The sequence below is a fragment of the Phyllostomus discolor genome, chromosome 3 (assembly GCF_004126475.2).
Source record: "Phyllostomus discolor isolate MPI-MPIP mPhyDis1 chromosome 3, mPhyDis1.pri.v3, whole genome shotgun sequence".
NCBI classification, from domain to species: Eukaryota; Metazoa; Chordata; class Mammalia; order Chiroptera; family Phyllostomidae; genus Phyllostomus; species Phyllostomus discolor.
The window spans coordinates 54412844-54435437 of record NC_040905.2 but is presented as its reverse complement, the minus strand read 5'-3'; positions in this window follow the sequence as shown (position 1 = coordinate 54435437).

The window sequence follows — 22594 nt, the reverse complement described above, 5'->3', positions numbered from 1 at the left end:
TGATTCATGTGTATATATGTGAAAGACTAATAATATTAGTTGCTACATAGTAGTTGTAAACATTTGGGCCTTTGAAGCTCTGAATTAATTTATTTAAAACATGAGACATATGGTACCTTCACTGTCAGTACCACAAGAACAGAAGTCCTTAGCTTCTACTAATATCTGCCGGAAGCTAGTTTAATCATGTACAGCAGGTTAAAGAGCAAGTGGCCTTATCAGGAATGAGGGGAGCACTAACTACTGTATTTTTCAGACCATAAGATGCACCTAGGTTTTAGAGGAGGAAAATAGGAAAAAAAAATTTGAAGCAAAAAATGTGGTAAAATATTTAATAACATAAATAACATAATATTTTACCAGTGTAAATATAAACAGAACTCAACAGCAGCATTAACAACCATTATTTCTCCCAAACTTGAGGGAGGGTGCATCTTATAGTCCAAAAAATGTGGTATATTAGATGAGTTGTTTTTTTTCTGACATGTGCACAAATGCAAAAATAATATCAACCATGGTTGTTAATTTACAGAAGAATTTCTATTACTCAGCATCTCAATATGATAAATCTTATTACCAGTCTTGTTCTCATATACTTTAGCCAGCATTAGCTGAGACGTACACAGAAATATTTGTTCTGGGAAAGGTCACCTTATTCTGACTAATAGTGTACTGGCATTGTAAAAATGATTGAGAGTCCACTCATCACAAATGGACCGCCCATTTCAGGAAAGGTAGTTAGGTAAGCAAGTCTAAAGTTCATAATCAAGAATTTAAAAGGAGGAGGCAGTTTTCCAGAAATCTTTGATATAATGTAATATGAACATGACTTAGGATGTTTCATCTCTCCAATTTCTTTTGAATCCAACTTATCATATTCTTTGTTATTTTGAAGTCTTTTTGTCTCCTTTTTCATCAGCCGCCAGTCATGAGGCTGAAAGGAACATGCTTTGCAGAAGCCCTATTTGATATCATGGTCCTGTTCCCAAGAATAACACCAATGGGGACTTCATAACACCAACCTGAAAAAACAGTTGCAACGATTGAAATAAAATTTTGATTATAATGTACATGTACAACTCTTTTTTTATAATAGGAAGGTTTTAAAATAAAGTCTAAGAATGAAGTTCCAATCTTCACAATCATACATCTTTTGAAAACCTTTATCTATTTCTCACCTCTTGTTATTTTTCTTTTACTGCTAGAGTACTTTAAACCAAATTCTAGAAATTATATTATTTTTCATAAATACTTTAATATGTCTAACAAAGAGGAATTTTTTAGAATATAAACACAGTGCCATTATGATACCTAAGAGAACCAGCAGTGATTATTTCTCATCAGCTAATGCCCAGTCCATGTTGAAATCTTCAGAGGTGTGTCAGAAATATCTTTTTAGAGGTGATTTACTTGAATCTAAATCCAAACAAGTCCCACACTCACATTTGAATGATTTCTTAAATTTTTTTTAATCCATTACACTTTCCCTCTTTCTACTATCTCTCTTTACTTTTCTCAAGTTCATTACTTTTAAATCATGTAATTTCTCCTTAGAATTTCTCACATTATATTCAACTGATTTATATTTTGTAGAATAATTTAGCATATATGTCTAGGCTTATTTTCTGTATGTAATGGTTAAATTTATAAGCTTGATTAGATCCAGATATTCAGGTTTTATTTTATTTATGAAGACACATAAGTGACTATGTGTGATTTTTATTTTATTATATCAGGAGACACATAATGTCTGATTTTTTCTATCCTTAGTGATATTAAGATTGATCAAAAGCTTCATCTTCATCCATCATAAAGTTGCCATCAGCCATTTTCCTAGTAGTTTCACCAGCCATTGATGATTGATATTTAGATCAGTTATTGTATTAAGCCTTGCAAAATTGAGGTTTTCCAATTCTTTTATTCCTTATCTCTTGCCCTGGCTGGCATAGCTCAGTGGATTGAGCGTGGGCTGGGAACCAAAGTGTCCCAGGTTCGATTCCCAGCCAGGGTACATGCCTGGGTTGCAGGCCATAACCCCCAGCAACCGCACATCGATGTTTCTCTCTCTCTATCTCTCTCTCTCTCTGTCTCTCTCTCTGTCTCTCTCTCTATCTCCCTCCCTTCCCTCCCTAAAAATAAATAAATAAAATTAAAAAACCTTATCTCTTATTAGTTAGATTTATTTTATATATCTTTCATACCATGATCTGTATCTAACTCTTATTTTCCCAAATATATTTATGATAATTCTAACTTTGTCAGAAAATAAGAGACTGTTATTCAAAATAATGATAATAATTTCACAGTAGGAAAAAAGAAAGAGACAAGCAGATTTTCAGTTGCTCTTTCCTGGAAAATAGCAACAACAGGCACTTGATTCATTTCTGTGGAGCGTGTAATTGTATTGTCCTTAAGAACAACCACCATCTAGAACACAAGTATATAAATGTATAACATTAGCAAATTGTATGACAATATAATGATATAATGCAATATGAACATTTAAACACAATTTGTAAAAATACTGATTAACTTCAATTAGTGTAAATTCTCACTGTAACATAATTGCATGAAGACAGGTATTTTTGTCTATTTTGTTCAGCAGTAGATGTGCAAGACCTAGAAAGATGCTTCCACATCATAGACTCTTGGTAAATATTTATTGAATCAATATTGAATTAATGAGTGACACAATTTGAAGAAGTGAGTAGTTAACAGTGACCACATCACAGAAGGAGAGAATTAGGAGGAAAATCCCCTCTGGCTATTCGTGGCAATTGTTCACCACTGTGAGTTAAGAATTCACATTAGTGATGTGTCTGAGCCACCAAATGTAAGGTTTAATGGCTTTAAGTTAATTACTTCCCTTGCTAATAAAGTATAAACACCTTTGGATCAAAGAATCAGTGACCTAGTATTTTTCTCCTGTTAATAGCCTCTAGTCCTATTTATCCAGAAAGAAACAATTTCAGATTAAGTGTCCTCCATGCTTAACAAATATTTGTCAAATAGATGAGTGAAAAATTTATTAGTTTACTGAGCTTCCTGATAAAATATATACCAAAGTTTTCTCAATAGCAAAAGAGTGTTTTAAGATTATTTACCTAGAGTTATCTTGTTATTTCAATTAGTTATACTTATACTAGGATGGGGATAAATATATTCAAAAGGCCCTTCTGAAATTAAAGAAAATCTAAAACAAAATCTAAAATAATCTTATGATGCCATTTTTTTAAGGAATAAAAATGTTCTTGATTTATTGATGCTGGTCTGGAGATTCTCCTCCAACACTGACAACTCCTCCCCTCTTCTTATATGCCTTGTCTTCTCCTCTCTTCCACATAAGGGGTAATGTTCACTGTGTCTCCTTCAGTGAGTTCATTGACTCTTACAATGTAACAGTTACTTAAATTAGATTACCCACACACCCACACAGATTCACACAAACTATATCACCAATTATGACCTTTTTTCCTGTGTCTGGTTCTGCATTTTTAGTTGCAAAATAACTCAAATATGTTTGAAACAAAGTTCCAAATAGAATTTCAAAACATTTCCATTACATCCTATAGAATTTATTATTTCTTTTAATGATTTAATTTTCTTGGTCTCTTGAGCTTAAAACCACATCACCTTCATCTCCTCAATGCGTTTTGCCATCTACCTGCAATTAATCACTAAATCCCATTGGTAACTCCCCTAATCTCTTGAATTGGTCTCTTCTGTTCCATTCCCATTATCCCCTCTCTCATTATCTTTCAGCTGAACCAACATAATTGCCACTTAATTGATCTTCAGACTCTCTCTACTCTAATTTTGTTTCTTACTACAGATTAATCTTCCTAATGCACAACTCTAAATACATCACCTTTATAGTCACAAAACCCAGTGGCTTCCCATTACTAAGAGTATTAAATATAAACTATTTTGTTTGTCATTCATGACCTTTGTCAGAATCTTGCATAACATGCACTAATTTACAGCCAAAGTAGTTATTTCCCAAATGAACTCCAATTTTTTGCCTCTGTTTCTTTGACTATATTTATATCTAGAATGTCCCTTTTCCACAGCTTTTTTCCCCCATCCTTGTCCATAAAGATAAACGCATCCTTCAACATACTGCACAAATGCCACGGCCTTCTTCTAGGAGACTTTCTGACCCATGCTTTCACCATATTGCAGCCTCTCTCTTTTCTGAATATCTGCATTGTGTTACTGCTTCTCACAGAACAATTACCACTTGTTTGTTTATATTTTGAAGCTTTGTATACTTATTGGCTCTCCCCTTTAGGACAGAAACCAACTTTAAATCTATTCACAATCTTTTATTCCTCACTAATAAAATATGGCACAGTATTTTATACACTGTAGAGCTTCCTAAGTATATGTTCATTTAACTTTAAGGGTTCTTTGCAGTAATTCTGAAGAATCAGCTATACCCCATCTATGTTGTCTGAAACAGCCATGTGTCAGCCAGATGATACCTAGGTGTTACTGGTTCAGAGAAGGACATTAGAGTTGCAGTGTTTGGCAGCGTTGACCACGGAAATTTAAAAGATGGACGCCATGTTTTCTGCTTCCTTCATGTACATCTCATAGAAGCTAACATAATGCTCTCATGTTTTGACTAATACATTCTTCTTATATGAATGATTTATATAAATCTCAACATTTGTATTAAAAATTCCTCCCATTATAACAAAAATTCATTATTTTAAAATCAGCTTGTCAAAGGCTTAAATACCCACATTTGTTTTTTAACCCTCTAATGAGAAACAATGAAAATCACAACAAAACTAACTAACTTCAGCACCTAAATTTTTATAAACAACTTCTGGGTGGAAAGTGTGCAGAAGCCCACATCTCTGACATTCCTCTGTCTATGATGTCTTTGTCCTGTGTTATCCTGCTTTATGTGAGGCATCTTGTGTGTAATGACAGTCTGACGATGCTGCCAGGCCTTGCAGGGAAGACTGATCTGCGTTGTCTACTGTGTTTCATAACGCCAATGAGTACTTAGGCATTTTAGATTTTGGAAAGCAGAAGTTCATATTAACAGCATTTTTCAATAGAAGAGTTTAAGAGATAACACACATTACTGTCTTTTTGAATTCAAGTTACAGACTTACTAAATACTTTAAACTACAAACATCTCTATTTCAGAGCTTCCCACCATTCCTGATTCCATGCGATGGAGTTGGGGTAGTAGGAAACCATAAAAAATTGAAAATCTCTACTGTTGTCCAGTGTCACTAAGTGAAGAAAAGTTATTGGATAAAGCATCTCAGTTACCTGTGATGGCCGCAGGAATGGATAGTTATAGGAAACTCTTGACATGCTGTAAAATAACATACACCTACTACAGAGCTGTGGTGGGTAAAACTGCAGATCTGTGGTGCGAAGGTAGGGCTCTCTCTGCCCCACTGAATGTCTTGGAAAAGAAGGGATAATTGCATTAAATAAACAATAAATATAACACAGAAGAATAAAGCAGGAACAATTCTACTCTACTCTTGTCTCAGAAGAATTCTTTTTCCTTTTTGATTTCACCCCTAAATAGTTGAATGTACATTGGTGAAACATTTAACTTCTATGGGCCTCAATTTCTTCTCACACAGCACAAGAAAGGTGAACCACCATGACCCTTATGAGCCCTTCCTGCCCTGCTTTCTTTCTGTTAGGGAGAAACAGACAATAAACTTTATTAGAAGTATAATTTCAGATAATGATAAGTGCTATGTAGAAAATAAAGCTAAAAGAGTGACTAGGAATGAGGAGATGACATCTAAGCTGAAACTAGGCATGTGAAAATCGAGGGGAGAGTGAGCTAAACAGAGAGAATGGAAAATACAAAAGCCTGAAGGCAGGAGAAAAGCCACTGTGAGTACTGGGAGAGTGATGAGAAATGACATTCGGGAGCTGAGTCTATGGTGAAGAGTCTGGGTTTTAGTTTAAGTCCGCTGATAAAGGGAAGCCATGATGCGTTTGATGCTAACAAGTGAAATGATCTGATTTAAACTTTCAGACAGCTGCCCATGGTGCTATGTGGGGGACAGACTATAGGGCAGCAAGAGCAGAAGCAGGAAAGGCAGAAGGACTAGGACTGTGATATGGAAAAGGGCTTCAGCCATGAGACAATGGTGAGAAACAATTAGACTTAATAGGTTTAGGAGAGAAAAAAACATGACTTGTTAATAGATTAAAGAAGGGGTGTGAAGGAAAAAAGAGGGCTAAAAATGCCTAGTTACCCATTTGATCAAATACATAGTTTTATCTATAGATTTAACTTAATGTACGGGCTTGGCTGTTGGTAATTTGAAACAATTCACCTGGATAGGTGGCTGGATTTCAGCATAAACATCAAGGTTGCAAATTAAGATTCTGAAGACCTCAGCTTATAGATGGTACTTAAAACCGTGAACCTGGATAAAATCTCGAGTGCTCTCACTTTCACCTTTTTATTATCTAGCTGCCGAAAATTAGATCAGGTACATTGAGTAATTCTTATTAAATTACTTGCCATGGCATTTTGAAGTTCTTTGCGCTGATTTAATGAAGTGATACAGATGGGCAGAGAAGCCGTGAAATGGGCCACTGAAAATACATAGTTTTAGTTGTAGCTTAATTTAAGGCTTTGCTATTGTACTTTCTAACCATGCAGTGTTTCCCAGGCATATCACCGAATGTTGTTCTTTATCAGACTGAAAAGGAAGACACAAGTTTTATCATCTAAACTTACTTGTGTCCCATTACCATTTATTTTCTGACCAACCAGAGCCAATTGATTTCCAATTAAGAGCAAAGTTTTCTTTTATTTTAAAACTATTTAATTAATTGTTTTAATTGCAATCCTAACAGTTGCAGGAAAAGCTTCATTTAAAGTTTATTCTTAACGGGAAAAAAATTGCAGAAAGTAGAAACATAAAGAAACATAGGATTTTGTTGTTAACAATGTTTTTTCTCTTTTATAATGGAATGTAGTGTTTCATCCTTATTTTTCCTTTTTCATTGTGATTTTAATATAAACACAAGTCTGCTTTATGTAAGTAATAGGATAGACAAAAGGCTTATTTCTTTAATAGAAAAAAGTTCTTAATAACCAATCAATCAATCAATATATAATAATGTGTGTCTCAAACAAAAAAGGGTACACCAAAAACGAGAATCAGGAAGTTCACATAATAAGACACATAGCTTTAATTCATATATGCTGTATTTTGAATTTTTCAAATGTTTCTTATTTTAGAATAATAAATTCTAACTTTGAGAAATATGCCATGTAATCTGTACACTACTGGTCTTTCATTCTGTTTGTTTGTTTGTTTGTTTGTCTACCTAAACTGTTTTTCTGAGTCTGCTTTGTTCTCTTAATTGGACTTCAGTTTTAATCCTTATGACAAAAAAACCTTCATATCTAAGCAGAAGAAAAGTGAGGAAACAGAGGTAAGAAATATTGCTGCTCCTCATTATCCACCACCAATTCTGAGTTCTATGCCTCCTTTGACCTTTTGAATACATTTTCTAAACCTTCTTTTTCATAACTCTTGTTTTCCTAGTTCCTAATTGATTTAGTTTTTGAATTTTTTTCTGTATTTACTCTTACAGGCCCTTCTGCATCTCTCTACATATTAAAAATGTCTAATCTTGAAATTACCTAAAGGTAATACATAATTAAGATTACAACTGAACATTAATTATTTTGAAAGCATGCCTTAAAATATGGATTAGAAGAGTTTTCAGGAGTTTATACCAAGGAAATAACTCTAAAAATGTCATTTTAGGAATGAAAACTGAGAGTTGAATCTATATAGATGTTGCTGCCAGCCAGTAACAGGAAAATTGCTCTTAGAATAAAAACATGTCATTGAAGAATCCCTTAAATTGCTCTTAAATACCCAGAAGATAAGCTTTGGAACTCAGGAGCTAAGAACTAAATTATGTTTTCCTCCGAAAGAAAAGCTTGATCAGAGTGAGTCTGTCAATCAGACTAATGTCTAGTTTGGAGAGGAAGCTGAGGCAGTTTCCTGGTGGAGAACAAGGATTTAATGAAACAATTCTTTCTTCTCTTCACAAAGGCACTCACTTGAATGTTTTCTTTTTTAGTTAAATTCTCCTTTGATGTACTTTTCCTCTTAGCTTTTATATTATTAGATCCAGCTTTGACTATATCCAACTTTTTACCTATTTGGTGACTAATATATGTTATTATTGGCTTACTAATAGGATTCAACACTCTAGAACAGAGAGAGCAGTTGTGCATAGAGATACATGGTAATGACAAAAGGCTTTACCAACAGCAGCTGCAAGATCAGGTCCAAGGATGGTCCTCCTGGGAACAGTAACAGGAAAATATGTTGAACCACTTATTCTTCTTTTACACCAAAGTAACCAACCTCTAACACAGCTGATCCACCGCTGCTTGGCACCTCACTTGCTGACATAGAGAGAGGCTCTGACTGGAATCATAATCCTGAACTGGACACCTCACCTATGTGGTAGGAGCAGCTGGACACCACCGTCCTTAGGTGGATACTATACCTTTGAAGCAGAAGCTACCTTCCTATCAACCCAGCATTTACCTGCTTGATAGATCCAGACATTGGCAGCTAGTCTGAAATTCTTGAAGATGTGGTTTTCCTAAAAGGAGAAAGGGACAGTTTGGCTTTAACAGAGCTACTCATCATGTCTCTTCCTCTGAAACTCAGAGCACAGCTGCAGTGCTGCATGGGTTCCCTGCTTGACAACAAACATTTTTCCAGGAAACTCTCAGTGTTTTGTCCCTTTGTCTTCCCCCCCACCCCCTTTTCATTTTCAGGGTCATAGAGAAAGTGAGTTAGCACTTTCCTTGTGAAATATAGTTTTAAGAGGCACATCTTGATATAACAAACAAAAGCAGCAAAAGCAGTAGTTTCTTTTCATTTGAAAAGGAATTATTTTTTAAAAAACTGTATTAAATTAAATCTCTACTATCTGGCTCTCAGATAATAACCCATCAGAAAAACAGCTTGACCAAAAAAAAAAAAAGATTGTTGATCAAGTATGTGGGCTGAAAAACCTTGGGTAAAACACAAAATGTATCCATTTGATACAAAAGAGAAATAACCATTGACTCGAGCTATTTTCTTAAATCAAAAGAACCAATTCTTCCATCAAATTGCATTCTACTGCAAAGACACAAAAGTGGATTTTTTAAAAATACTTGAGAAGTTAAAGAGACAAATCCGATTTCAATCAAGGCAAGAAATGTTTTATTCTAACTTTGTGGACATCCATTATATACTTCTGTACCCCAACATTTATATACTTAAAAAGATATTTACTTGAAATTTACCCCAGGTTTACACACCCCCTCCCCACATAAAAACATAGACAACTTACATACTCAAATTATAAAACATCATTTGAAAATTGAGTTTAAAACTCTGAATTTTCAGAGAATCAATAGTAGTAAGTAAGGGATTAGATCTTTCATTCAGTAAATTCTACAGGAACTCATTTGGTGACCAGCTTTTAGAGTTTTGGCAGTTGAACTGTTCCTTTTCCCACCTAAGCCATTTCAGTTACAATGGCTATCCCCAAATTTAATGGCTTAAAATAATGATACTCATTTATCTCATAAATTTTGTGGGTGAGGATTTCAAAAGAGGAGAGGCTGTGCAGTTCTGAGTCAAAGTGTCTCATAAGGTTGCAGTCAGATAGCTGCGGCTTGGTTATCTCCGGGGTTTCTGTAATTGCATACCATGCATCTGATCTGTGAGACTCAAACAGGTGGGGGCAGTAACAGCTGGACTCCTTAGACATCTGTCTCTGTCTCTGTAAATTCTGTCCACATGATCTCTTCAACATGGCCGCTTCAGGGTAGCCAGATTTACATATTCACTCAGGACTCCCAAGGTGTGTGTTTTGAGAAGGAGGGAGCCATACAGAATCTGCATCAGTTTTTATGGCCTTGTTTTCTATCACCTTTAGTGATAGGGCCAGCTAAAAATTTCTGCTCAGGTTCCAGGGAAAAGGTACATAGATGCCACTATTTAATAAAAGAGATTTAATATCATATTGTAAGAACGTGGCATGGCTGACGTACTGATGAGTTCAACTTCAAATAATATGATCTGCCGCACCAACAAAAGTCTGACTGACCCACACCCAGATCTTTCCCTGTACAGTGATGTGTAAGATAATAATGATAAAAGATATAGGCTTGCATGACATCCATATTTAATTGTATCCTTCCCATTTATACCTTGAGTTCTTATGTTTCTTAATTTTTTGGTTCAACAGATACTTATTGGATGCCTTACTGTAATAAGCAGTATTTAAGGTGGTGAGATGAAGTTGTAGGCACAAAGGCATAATCCTGCCCTCATTGAACACATTGTATATGTACACACTCAAACTGCATTTTTAATAATTTGTGTGTAAGAGTAGCATGTTTAAATTTTAAAATAGGAACTCATAAGAAGCTGAGTGTTATATGACTCCAATAAGAAAGAAAACTGGACAGCACCGTTTTGAGTTCAAAGACAGGTGACAGAAGATAGACTGATTTTTTTTTGTGATTTAGAAATTTTGAAATGATCCAAAAATGTTCTAAAGAGAAAAAAGAGAAGTTTTTGGACCATAGCAGTGATATTCTAAAAGACACTTAGCTCAGTTCTCTAAGGGAACTTTTTGGAAACAACATGTTCATTTAATTATGTGAATGTAAACCTCACCTAAGTGTTTCGGTGTATAACCTGTAGGTTTGTGTGTGTGTGTGTGTGTGTGTGTGTGTGTGTGTAAGTTTTCCCATTACCCTAGATCACTTCTTGAAGGCAGAATAGCATCAATGACACTGCCATAAGATGGTATTTATTGCATAAAAATAAGGTATAATTACATGACAAAATATCAGCTAATTATTATTAAAATATTTTTAAAACAATCTGAGGCCAAAGTCATCTTTTTGGTTTTACATTCTGGTGTATAATCTTAACAAAACAAGTCATAAAATCTCAGTGTTTATAGGAACTTTAAAAATTACCTAACTCCTGGCCATCTCCCATGTTTTGATTCACTCCACACACTGACTCACAGAGTCGTCCGGTTTCTCCTTAAACTCCAGTGAAAAGGCAGCAAATCATGGCTGCCTATATCCAGCAGCGTGGTGCTTATTTCATTTTTGGTGTTTTTGCAAACACACCAGTTCTCCTTATTTATAAATTATGCATTTAAAAATTTGCCTACTCACAAAAATATATGTGTAACTTCCCAAATCAATACTCATAGCATTTTCAGTCTTTCATGGACATGAGTAAAGTGGCAAAAATTTGAATTTCAGGATGGACACATTCCCAGCTGAGGGATAAGGTGATGCCCCATCTTCTTGTTTCAAGTTTCATACTGTAAACACGTGTCCTTTGGGGGATCTATTTAGTGCCATGCTACTTGCGTTTTTGTGTCTTTTGTCGCTGGTGGTGGCAGTGGCGATTTTGTTTGAAATAGCTCCTTCATGCTGAAGGGCTGCCTGGTGTTCCTGAGCACAGGAACGCTGAGCTGGACCTTACAGAAGAAAAGACATTGGGTAATACTTGTTTAAGCATGAGTTGTACACCTGTTGGACATAAATTTAGTGTTAGTGAATCAATAATATATATTAAATAACATATCTTTAAACAGAAACACACACAAAACAGAGTTATATATTAATCAGTTGACAAAAAGTCATTAATAGGGGCTTGCGGAAACCTAACCCTATATTTCTCATAGGAGTGAAGAGTCAATATTCACTAATTCTGTATTTGTGGCAACATCATAGAATACGACACCTACAAATAATAAGAACTGACTGCACAGACAAGCATCCTACAGACACCCAGTATGAGTGAGAATTGAGCTTTCCTTTCTTTTGTGTATCTTGTATTCTCAAATGACAATTTTGAACTTTTGATTCTCACTATAAAAATGTATTTTATGGTGTCACTTCTAATGTAGTCAGAGAAAATATTAAATAATTACAAATTAGCCCTGGCTGGTGTGGCTCAGTGGACTGAGTGCTGGCCTGTGAACCAAAGGGTTGCTGATTCTATTCCCAGTCAGGGCACATGCCTGGGTTGCAGGCCAAGTCCCCAGCAGAGGGTATGCAAGAGGTAACCACACATTAATGTTTCTCTCCCTCTCTTTCTCTCTCCCATCCCCTCTCTAAAAAGAAAGAAATAAAATCTAGAAAGAGAGAAAGAAAGAAAGAGAGAGAGAGAGAGAGAGAGAGAGAGAGAGAAAGGAAGGAAGGAAGGAAGGAAGGAAGGAAGGAAGGAAGGAAGGAAGGAAGGAAGAAAAGAAAGACAGAAAGAAAAGAAAGAAAGAAAGAAAGAAAGAAAGAAAGAAAGAAAGAAAGAAAGAAAGAAAGAAAGAAAAAGAAAGAAAGGGAAAGAGAGAAAGAAAGGCAGCTGTTTTCTTCCCCTTTTGTTTATAAAATCTCTCCAGGAGGCAGACAACTGTAAATCTTAGCTTTTAAGACCCAACTACCTAGAGAGGTCTTAACTTCCAGAGCTTCTTCCCATTTTGACATGTAAATCCCTACTGAGGTAGTCCTCCAGTCTTTCAGGTACATTGGGGCTTAACCTAGTGGCCTGGTGAAGACTCTAACCAGCTGGTCTTGAAAGACGACATAAATCTGAGAAATTAACTTGGCAAATGACTACAGAACTAACTTTCATATGTGAAGATGCTTTTACATTCTAAGAGAATAGAAAACAAACACTCTCTACCTTTATAGCATTTAAGTTTCTGTGGCCCAGGAAGCTAAAGCAGAAGCATTGAGAAATCCAGGGAAGCAAGCTGTATTTCTCCCCACTACTACGGCCTAGCCTCACCTGGACAATAAAAGAGTTAGGAGTCAGAAGAATTTGACAAAGGAGAGTGTACTTAGATGAAAATGGAACAGAAAACTGAAAAGGAAGCCTGCATATATGTTTTTGGGGACTGAGAGCACATGGCCAAGGGTTTGGCTTTGTATTCATTCAAATCTGTCATAACGGTTTTGGAGGCCTTGTTATCCAAGGTGTCTATGTATCGACTTACATCTTCTTACACGTGCCCGATATATTCGAGTGTGAAGAGGGCTCAAAGCAGTAATGAGTCTGTAGTGAGGAAAAGAAATTTCCTTGGAATAAATTTCACAAAGAACCCCATAGTCTCTAGAAGCAGCTGTGGATTCTGACCCCCTGAAGTCTGACACAATCACCGCCGGGTAACTTAAAGTAACTGACTGTCTGGGGCTGGCAGAGTGTGCCCCAGGGGGACACACATCTCCCCAGGCTTGGCTTCTGCTGTCACATCACCACACTCTCCTCTGGTGATGACCTCTAGCAGTTGTCATTCAGACTGACTGTAACTTGGACTTGATATCTAAAAGACCAAGAGAATTTTAAAAATTTCCCTTAAAAGACTAAAGTAAGGTTTTGTAAAGTAAAGTAAGGTTTAAACTGAGGTTATGCTATTACTTCATTAAATGAAATTGAATGTAGGTTGAAATATCAGCTGTGAAATCTTTAAAATGTAAATTCTAATCCAGCGTTAAAGGGGGAGTCTGAGATTCTCTTGAGGAAACACAGTTTTATGAATGCAAATCTCTTGTGTTTAGTGTGCCAAAGATTCTTCCTTCTGTAAACACAAAGCCTAGCAGAACAGAAAATAAAATAACATGAATTTTTATCCATGGCTTTTGTCTTTTCTTCTTGAATTTAGTTCATCAGCACAGTGTCACAAGGTCACTTTTAAAGTCTTAACATTGCACCTTGAAATTGGACTTGCTGATGGAAATGATAAAAATAATGTATTTCTCCTATGAAATCTATATCTTCAAAAATTGAGGTAAATAAACAGGAACTGTATTTTTTATAATAATTGTTCATATTATTATGGCATTTCACAAGATACTTGTTTTTTCCTCACCTGTAATTTAGTGTGACATCTGGGAATGACTATACGAAGCGCGCCACATATAATTTTCCAGCTCTTAGTAGTGTGTAATTAAAGTATTTGTAGGCAATGTGAGTTTAATTGATGTGTAAACAATATGCTTGTGGATGATAATAAGCACATACTAATTTCCATATCAAAAATTGAAAAGTAAATAAGAAGGTTTCTGTTTCCTTGTCTTTTGACAGAGCCTCTTTCACTGGCATAACAATTTTGCTCATAATTATGTTATCAGGATAGGTTTGGCTCAAAGTATGAGTATTGTAGCCTTGATAAAAATCCAAATGCTAAGTGGTACGTTGAAAACTGAGTAGGAGGCAAACTTAAATAGAAGACAAAAGCAGAGAAATGGATGAGAATTAGAGGGTGCGGAGGCACAAAAATGAAAAATTATTTACAAAAGAAATATTTCTTTTGATGGTTGAGTGGTTGAGTGATGCTATAACACCACTCTGCCTCCTTCCCCACCCAATGTCACAGTGGTTAAGAGCTTCTGTGGCACAAGTAGACCTTAATTTAAATGTTCATATCATTTGATAGTATAGAAGGTCTGTCCAGAAAAAGTCCAACCATTGTCAATATAACGAGAATAGTCTGAGTGATGATGTAAGCTGACAGCCAAGGAGAGTGGACTGGAACATTCCAGTCATACATGGGGGAACAATGACAACTTCACTGTACTCGTCAGTGGTGGTGGTAGATGCCATTGAGGGAGCATGTGTGCTGTGTGCCCATCACATTCAAAATAACTGAGCAAGTAGATCAACAAATCTGCATAAATTTTTCATTAAGCTTGAATATTCCTCAGTGGAAACTATTTTGATGAATCAGAAGGCCGCAGCTATGGGCAACTGGTGATTGGCAGCTTCATCACAACAATGCATCTGCTCATGCATCACATCTCCTGTAAAATTTTTTGGCAAAATATCAAATCACCCAGGTGACTCAGCTCCCTTACAGCCCAGATTTGGCACCTTGTAACTTCTGGCTTTTCCCAAACCTAAAATCACCTTTGAAAGGGATGGTGTATCAGACCATCTATGAGATTGAGGAAGATATGACGGCAGCTGATGGTGACTGGGAGAACTGCGTGAGGTCCCAAGGTGCCTACTTTGAAGGGGACTGACCTATCATTTGTCCTATGTACAATGTTGCTTGTATGTTGTATTTTTTTCAGTAAATGTCTATTTTTCATAACACACTAATGGATACTTTCTGGACAGACCTTGTATGTCCTAGGACACACTTGGGTACGGTTTAAACTACAGATTTGTTAATATGTAAAGAAGCATGTTCTTTCTTTCTCTCACTCCTTGACAGCTTATTTGTCAGGAAATCCTTGTCAGCAAATCCTATTGGCTCTACATTCAAGGTATACCCATGCTGCTCTGAGTCCCTGCTATCCCTGTCTGAATACTGCAATGTGCAGCTCCTTTGCCTCCTGCTTCCAATCCTGCACCCTGCAATCTGTTCTCAATGTGGAGGCCACAGCAAACCTTTGAAAATATGTCAGATTGTGTTACTATTATCCCCTAAATCCTCCAGAGACTCCCTTTCTCATTCAGAGTAAAAGCCAAGGTACTTTGAGAGGCTTGGAGAGTTCTATGCACTCCAGCCCCTCAGTGACCTGTCCAGGTTAGGGTCTCTCACTGCTGTGCTCCAGCCCCTCTGACAGTTTGGCTGTTTCCTGAACCCAAGAGGCAAACTCCTGCCTGAGGAACACACTTCCCCCAGGTATCTCAAGCTTTTACTTAAATACTAACTTCTCAACCAGGCCTACACTGATGAGCCTACTTAAGATTACCACTTCCCCCCATCCCTCTTTCCCAGTTACATCTTTTTCTTACAGCAATCCAACTTCTAAGAAAGATACTATGCAATTTGTTTATTATGCTCCTTTTTAGATTCTCTCTTTATAACTCTGTAGGATATAAATTTAACAAAGGCAGGGATTTTGCTCTGTTTTGTTCACTGATGTATGTCAATTTCCTAGAACAATGCATTAGTATTTCTTAAATAAATAATTACCTATGTGATAGTGTTGTTTTAAGATTGTATCAACAGTTTAATAGTGCTACTATATATTCTTGTCTAGATATTTCTAAACTTTCCTATTTATGAAATGTCACCAGTCCTTCCTGTATTCTCAAGTAAAAGAAACATAAAAAGACACCATGTAACAATTCTTTCAAAAAGATAACAATGAGATATATTTTTAGCTTCATTAGTATGTTTTCCTGCTTTCAGACCCAGGGCCCTCAGCCTCCCACTCATACACAGTTTTATTAGATGCATTTTAGCTAATCCTTTGCAGTATTGACTGCAAACTGAATATCCTGAAGAGATTAAGCCTCTGTAGAAACAATAACAACAAACACACACACAAAGTCAGGAAAAACAGTCAGATTTAAGATCAAGTGAGTAAAGGGGGATCAGCAACAGACTAAGAGGTACCAAAACATACTGAGAACTAAATAATGTTTCCATCTCAGTTAACACATTAACAGCTTAGTTAACTGCATGATATCTAGGAAAATAAAGAAAGATGAATACCTCCTTGCACTGTAGTAAAACATACATTATAGATAATGCATGATGGTCCCAAAATTCAGCACTTAATTTCTCAATAAACATTAGTTGCTTTTGAATATTAAAACCATGTATACTACACTTTACAGTTTAATATTACATTTTTTCCATGTTTTTAATTTTTATTTTCTCTGACTAAAACAATAAAATGTTAATTTAATCTCTCCAGTAAATTTTCCTCCTGAGAAGGTAAGTGCAGATTATTACATATACACCAATACATTGTCATTCTCTTCTACAACTCAGTCTTCTGGATGTTTAAACCCGATTCTAGGCTCTGCACCCACCCATGCAGTCTTTAGAGCTATGCAGATGCTTCCAGAAACAGCCTGAAAGGCCCACTCATCTGTCTCTGCCGTATCCCACGTGTAATTACAATTTTTCACTAAATTTCAAGCCATAGTCTTTCTTCTCTGGGAGGCTTTCAATGTACTCATAAAATAAAAATCCACTCCTTTTCTCATTCACTCTATTTGAAATGATTGTGATATATGTGTGTGTGTGTGTGTGTGTGTGTGCATACTCACACAAATACTGAAAGGTTTGGAGGCCAATGCTCAGTCCACTGAGTCACACCACCCAGGGCTGATTGAAAGGTTAAAAGGCTGAAAAAGTATCTGCCTAAATCATCCTTGAGGGCAACTCAAAAATATATGAAATATATCATATATATATACACACATATATATGTATATATTTATATGACTATAGACCTTGAATGAAAAATTTAATGGATGTTGCTGAAAATTATTTCTAAATCCACCAATTCTTGCTTACATTCCTTTTTAGTAATCATTTTTGCTTCCATATATTACATTTTAACAGCTAAATTTTAGCTTTTTGAAGCTCTCATAACATGTTTGTTGCTTGGGAAGTTTTTTACTTTTGCAGATTGATGACTTATTTGACCCCAGGGCACTGAGGTCCAGTGTTTTGTCCTAATGAAGATTCCTTCTAACAATGTAATATTTGGGAGCCTATCATCATTGCTCACAAACTGTACAAAAGATGTTGTCATAACAGCCAGAGCTTAGTGGCTTAGTGTTCCAGATATTCAGATGTAATTTTTATAGCTAAGCAATATAATCTCATTGTATTGCTTTAAACCACCTGTGAAATAAATAAAATGTTTACCTTGAGCATTAAAATGATGCTTAAAGAACTTTCCTGTAAGTAAACATATCTGTACAATTCATATATGTACGTCTCTCTATATAAATGTTTATAAGTGTTATATCTATAATATGTGTGCAAATATGTGCTCTATTTCTGAATGACCCAGCCTGTTCCCCACATATCTATGACCTTCAAGTCCGCCCATCCTTCAAGACCAAAACTTGACAAAATTGTCTCAGACACACTAGATTCCCAGCTCTCCAAAGCAGTCAGAGCTCTCTTTGAGCCTCACTTCCAGCACATACTCTTATCCAACTGGTACCTGATTTGTATAGAGAGAGCTACCTTAATCCTAGGTTTCTTTCTGTACTCCTAAAAGATAGGAAGTATCACCTTACTTTTCTTAGTGTTTCTCTCAAAGACCACTACAATACCTTAAAACAGAGGACTTAAATATATATTAGGTGATAGGAATGCACCTTTGTCAAGCAACTCCTTGGACAGACCACATAGAGTTCTGCTTTGATGGAATACTGACATGGTATGAATATACGTGAATGGGACTGCTTTCAACTTTACAGTTCAACATTCATCTTATTAAATATTAAAATGAGCTCTCTGTAGAGTACTGCCTCTTACTGTCATTTGATTAACTGCACTATAAAGTTATTTTATAATGCCAGAGAAAGCGTTAAGTATTCAAGACATCAAAAGGCTTTACCACAGGTATTAGAATGTAAAGGCCTTAAGATTTTAAGACCAGAATTAAATTAACTATAAAGATAGAGAAACCAAAATACTTTTAACATTGGCTTGCCTTTTGAAGAAGTTTCTATTCTCATTTCTTTTTGAAATGATAATGTAAGATACAGTTACTATATTTTGCACATGTACCTGATATAATAGAATTGCTAAAGCAGTTAATAAAGTGCATAAATATAATAAACACATTACTGAAACAAAACAATTAGGGGTAATGGGAAGTGTTCTTTTCCTGCATTTCATTTCCAAATATCTTATATTGAATATTCTACCCTTTCACTTTTAATGTTCCAACCCTGATTGAACCCTCATATTCCCATTCTTAAATTATCTCTTTCTGGCTATTCTTCTACTCTTCTTACTAGGCCACCAGGCAGGTGTGACACATTAATATTGTTCTCATCACCCACAGGCTCACAACCATAATGGGTTGTAGCCCCAGCATCAGTCCTGGCCCTCACATCAATCCTGGCCAATCCCACCACCTTTCCTCCTGGCCACACATGTCTATCTAATCTCATCCTAAGCTCATCCTCAGCTCATCCTCAGCTAAGCCAAGGGCCTCTTGATACTTCATGAAGTTCTACTTATTTTCATTATCTTCAACTATGTTCTAGTCTTCTGTATACTGGAAATGGTCTTAAACTCACTTCCACAAACATTAATTGAGTACTCACTGTTTACCAGATACTGTGCTAGGTACAAGAGACACAACAAAGTAAATATGCAGCAGTTACCTTTAAAGATACTTTATTTCTTACTTTTTTCTTGTTGATCTTTTTTTTTTATCTTTTCTCTGCATGCTACTTAAGATACCTCTGAGAAGAAAATTTTCTGACTCCTCACTCGATGCTGCTAATTCTTTTACTACATATAAACTCCATATTCCATACCTCTTCAATTGTATTATGTCATTGGAAAGCTCTTAGGTCATATTTTCTATGAGAAGTGTTTTGAAAATACTAGAACTGATACTAATATTCATGTTTCTTAAAATAATACCACCTAATAGGTGCATCTAAGGCATCTTTATTCTTTTAAACTTTTTAAAAAATATTTTATTTATTTATTTTTAGAGAGGGAAGGGAGGGAGAAAGAGAGAGAGAGAGAAACATCAATGTGTGGTTGCTGGGAGCCGTGGAGTGCAACCCAGGCATGTGCCCTGACTGGGAATTGAATCTGCGATGCTTTGGTTCGAAGCCCGCGCTCAATCCATTGAGCTATGCCAGCCAGGGCACTATTCTTTTAAACTTTAATACACAAAAATGATATACACTATAATGTTCTAGAAGAGACTAATCTATGATGAAAATAATCAGAAGAGTTGTTGCTTCTGAAAGATGGGGCAAGGATCAGCTGAGAGAGGGTGTGAGGCTACTTTCTGCAGTTAAGGTGAAGTTCTCCATTTTAACAGGAATTTGTACTATATACTGGTATGTGTATTTATCTAAACTCATTAAATAGTCTCTAAAATTTTGTCCGTTTCACTGTATGTAAATTTTACCTTTTTATGTCTTTGTTTTGCATTTATTTCACAGCTGTTTTAAGCCTTTCCTTCAGTTCCTTTATTAAATTTCTGGCAAATCTATCCTTCCTTAGATATCTTGTAATTTCAAAGATCATGGTGTCTTCTTTCCTATTTGAGTCAGCTATTATTTGATGGGCTATTTTTTTATTGTTTCAAAGCTCCCCGAGGGCCAATTTCTGTTCTAAGTTTTTGAATTTTTAATTCAATGTGTTTTGATTTCCCTCAATATTTGCAAATGTTATGGATATTTAATTTGCACTGAATTGTGTTAAGATTTCTTTTGCTCCAAAGATAGTGTTCGGGGAGAGGGGCAGAATTTTCATCAGCTGAACTAAACTGCTGTTTTCTTCTTATAGTAACTTTGTGTGAATGCTGTCATATGCTATTAACTTTGAAATATTACTTTGCTGTACTAGTAATACAATTACATGTAGCCAAAGTGAGAGTTTGAGGAGGCTAACCAGGCTTTTTAGTTAGAAAAATGTTCCCTTTTTGTGATATGGTTACTATTTCTTTAACAAATGTTTTGATAGGACACGGCTTGCTGTATCCTCTGAATCTGTAACTCTTTGTTTTTACAGGAACTTTAATTTCCCCTTCTTTTTTCTTCATTTACCAGCAAGCCTCCAAGGGTACACCTCCCTGATACTTGCAATTTACTCAGAAGTGGTGCCACTGGGTGCTCCTCATTTTCAAGTCACAGTAACAGTGCTCCATTCTGTAAGGTCTCAAGCTGGCTTTCGAGTGACTTTATCTGTATCTCAACATCCCCAGTCTCCCTACCTCCCGCCCTCATGCCTATCTCCTCTGCCCTCACTGCCCCTCTGCTTAAGTCTCTCCTGGGGTATAGGCTCTACACATGATCTTGCTGGTCTGAATGCTTATTTTCCTACTTATATGTAACTTAAAATATGTTTTTTTAGTTTTTAGGGTTTCTAAACACAATTTCAGGGTGTATGTATGTGTAGGCTTTCCTATAGCAACAAGCAATTCTGGGATACCAGCAGGCTGTCTGAGAATTCAACTCAATTCTGACACTGTCTACCTAGAGGTAGCATCATTTCCAGAGGTAAAGGGCTCAAATCCATTAGACTGCCCTCCACTTCAGATGCCAGTTGGAAGCCCAGGTTGTTATTTGTGCTTCTGACCCACTGGCTACAGTCTGAGGGCTCCAATGACTCCCTCCAATATAGGATGCTATTTGCAAGTCCAGGTTATTACCTTTACTTCTGGCCAGCTGGCTGTATATCAGAGGCCCTCATGAACCTGTCTTTGGTTTGACTAATGTGCTACAATGGCACACAGGACTCAGGAAACCTGTTTACTCACTAGATTATTGTTCTTGTTCCCCAACCTGGAAACTCTGACCCCCTCCCTTGTAGGTTTTGTTTTAAATGCTTCATTACATAGGTATGATTCATTATCTCCTTGGCCATTGGTGATTGGTGCCACCTCTATCCCTTCTCCCCTCCCCAGAAATCAGGGGGTGGTAGTGGAAGTTCCAACCTTCTTTTCAAGGCTGGTTCCCCTGGCCATCCTTTGGTGCTTTCCAAAATGTTACCTTCATGAACATAAATCCAGTTCTGGTAAAAAGGGGCTTGTTAGGAATCACGAGACACCCATTTCACCTTTACAACTCTAAAGTCTTTTCATTAACTCTGAGAAAAACAGACCAAATATTATGCTCCCATTACTCTTATTACTCAAAAAACTAGAAATGTTTTGGGAGCTGAACTAGGAACTGTGGGTGAAGAGCAAATATGCATGAGAAATGTATTTGGTCATCTAAATGACTATATATATATATTTTTTTTTTTTTCTTATAAATCACATCACACTTAGTCACATTATAGGCAGAGATTATGGGCGAATTTGCTTTTCCTACCAATCAGTAGATTTGGGGGAGAACATGTGGGGAATTTTAGATTTAGGAGGTGTCTCAGTCCATTCAGGCTGTTATAACAGAATACCACAGACTGGGTGGCTTATAAACAACAGAAATTTCTCAGTTTGGAGGCTGGAGAGTCCAAGATCAAGGTGCTGGGCAGATGTTTCATGTCTGATGAGGGAGCTCTCAGGGATCAATTTTATAAGGGTACTAATTCCACTCACGGGGGCTGCAATATCATGATCTAATCACCATCCACAAGCTCCATGGCAAATACCATCACATTAGGGTTTAGGTTTCAACATGAATTTCAGGAACATGCAAACATTCAGAACATGGCAGGAAATTTTCTTTTTTCTACAATTACTTGGAAATATATAGAATTACCTTTCTGAACTCCTGACAACTTTTTTCAGACAGTTCATACTAACTCCTATAATGGTAAAGATTGCAAGCCAGAGTCTTGCTGTAAAGTCATCCTACTGTGTGCATCAGGGCGTATTTTTGGTACTGTAATTGAAAGTAATGTCTCCAAAAGTTAGACTGTTGGAAAAAAGGTTGCACTTGAGAATTTCAGACTGTCTTTTTCTTTAATTGCAATAAAATGATACCAGATTGCATGGTTGCAATTCTGCTACACTGGATGTATGAGTATAGAACACACTTCATCAGTTGCTGGTCGTGGGAAATTCATGGCTTCCCAAACATGTACATATACGGAGGAAAGAACTCCATGAGTAGTCCTGTAGCTG